Here is a 2,327-nt window from a genome sequence, read left to right on the forward strand (position 1 = left end):
TGTGTGCAGCACACCAACATGGCACATGTATACATATGTAACAAACCTGCATGTTGTGCACACATACCCTAGAACTTAAAGTATAATAAAAATTAAATAAATAAATAAATAAGACTGAAATCTGGCAGCGGTGCTAGGAGTCTCCTGGACGCTGCGCCAGGAAGTGGCGGCGGCACAGCGCATAGCGTGCCTTAGCAGCAGCAGCAGCAGTATTGGAGGCACACCCTCGCCATCACAGCCCCTGCGATGGTGCAGCCACCCTTGCTCCCTCTCCTCTTCCTCCCTTCGTTGGCACCATGTCTGATCAGCTGACCGAAGAACAGATTGTTGAATTCAAGGAAGCTTTCTCTATTGGATAAAGATGGTGATGGCACCATCACAACAAAGGAACCTGGAACTGTCATGAGGTCACTGGGTCAGAACCCAACAGAAGCCGAATTGTGGGATACAATCAACGAAGTGGATGCCAATGGCAACGGCACCATTGACTTCCCCGAATTTTTGGCTATGATGGCTAGAAAAATGAAAGATACAGATAGTAAAAAAGAAATCCATGAGGCATTCTGAGTCTTTGACAAGGATGGCAATGGTTACATCAGTGCAACAGAACTATGTCACGTCATGACAAACAGGAGAAAAACTAACAGATGAAGAAATAGATGAAATGATCAGAGAAGCAGATATTGATAGAGGCTAACAAGTCAACTATGAAGAATTCATACAGATGACTGCAAAATGAAGACCTATTTTCAACTCCTTTTTCTCCCTTCTAGAAAAATCAAATTGAATCTTTTACTTACCTCTTATAAAAAAAAATAGAAAAAAGAAAAAACTTCATTTATTTATTTCTACATAGCAAAACTGAATGTCAAAAGTACCTTCTGACCACACACAAAATCTGTATGTATTGGTTGATGATCCTGTCCCCTAAAGATCAAGCTACACATCAGTTTTACAATATAAATACTTGTACTACCTTAATGAAAAGGACTCCTTAAAGTGCCATTTGCTAATGATTAATACACTGTTCTGGGTGGCCAGTTTTTTATGCATGCAAATTGACGATTGAGCACAGTCAGGCATTTGTATTAAAAACGAAAAATGGAAAAACAAATTCAAAACCTATTCAAATGTGTTCTAGTTCAATTTGTTTAGTATAAATTGTCATAGCTGGTTTACTGAAAACAAACACATTTAAAATTCGTTTACCTCAAGACGACATGCAGAAAAATGGGTGAAGGATAAACCTAGACGTGGCCTCACTAGTAGGATCATCCTCTTTTACTTCATGTGCTCTGACAGCCATGGTGACAATGACACACCCTGGTGGCATGCCCATGTATGTTTCTTTAGCGTTGTCTGCATTGTTCTAGAGTGAAACAGGTGTCAGGCTGTCACTGTCCACACAAAATTTTAATAGGAAACCTTTACCAGTGGAGCATCTTTGGACTCTCTCTTTTTAAAACCTTCTGAACCATAACTTGGAACCTGTAGAATAGGCTGTGGCTGTGGACTTCAGCACAACCATCAACATTGCTGTTCAAGAAATTACAATTTACATCCATTCCAAGTTGTAAATGGTAGTATTTTTTTCGAATTAAAAACACCATTAACTTAAAAATAAAGACTGAAATCATACAGTGTCTTCTTTCTGATGATAGTAAAATTAAGCTAGATACTAATAATGCAAAATTTAAAAACTCATATTTTTGAACATTAAAAGCATTTACTTCTATTAATCCTCAAATCAAAATCCCATGATATATTTTAGAAAAGTTTTGAAACAAAAGAATATAAAATGTAATGTTTGAATATATGCAGGATGCAGTAAAAACTCTGCTGAGAAAAGATGCAGGATTAAAAGGAAACATTAAACATGTAAGAGAAAAAAGGAAACATTAAATATAATGACATAGGACATAAATATGAGACCAATGGACACTGTGGACTACTGAAGGGAGGAGAGAGTTCAGCGGGTTAAAAAGCTACCTGTTGGATTTTCTGCTCGTTACCAGGGTGACGGGATCCATAAGCCAAACCACAGCATCATGTAATGTTCCCATGACATAACCCTACACATGTACCCCCTGTACATAAAATAGAAGTTGAAGTTTTAAAAAATGATGTAAGCTTCCACCTCATGCAGTTAAAAAATAACAGCAAATTAACTCCCCCAAAAAAGTTGAAAGAGGAATTAATAAAATTATGTATCAGTTAGGGTTCCCTAGAGGGACAGAACTAATAGGATATATACAAATATATATGTGAGTTTATTACATGATCACATGGTCCCACAATAGGCTGTGTGCAAGCTGAGGAGCAAGGAC

The 2,327-nt window shown here is 37.6% G+C and overlaps 1 pseudogene; it reads left to right on the forward strand.

The window, feature by feature from the left end:
- The first annotated feature begins 228 nt into the window (after window positions 1–228).
- Window positions 229–799, forward strand: LOC129475822 (calmodulin-alpha-like; annotated as a pseudogene).
- The last annotated feature ends 1,528 nt before the right edge of the window (window positions 800–2,327 follow it).

This window comes from Symphalangus syndactylus, chromosome X (assembly GCF_028878055.3).
Source record: "Symphalangus syndactylus isolate Jambi chromosome X, NHGRI_mSymSyn1-v2.1_pri, whole genome shotgun sequence".
NCBI classification, from domain to species: Eukaryota; Metazoa; Chordata; class Mammalia; order Primates; family Hylobatidae; genus Symphalangus; species Symphalangus syndactylus.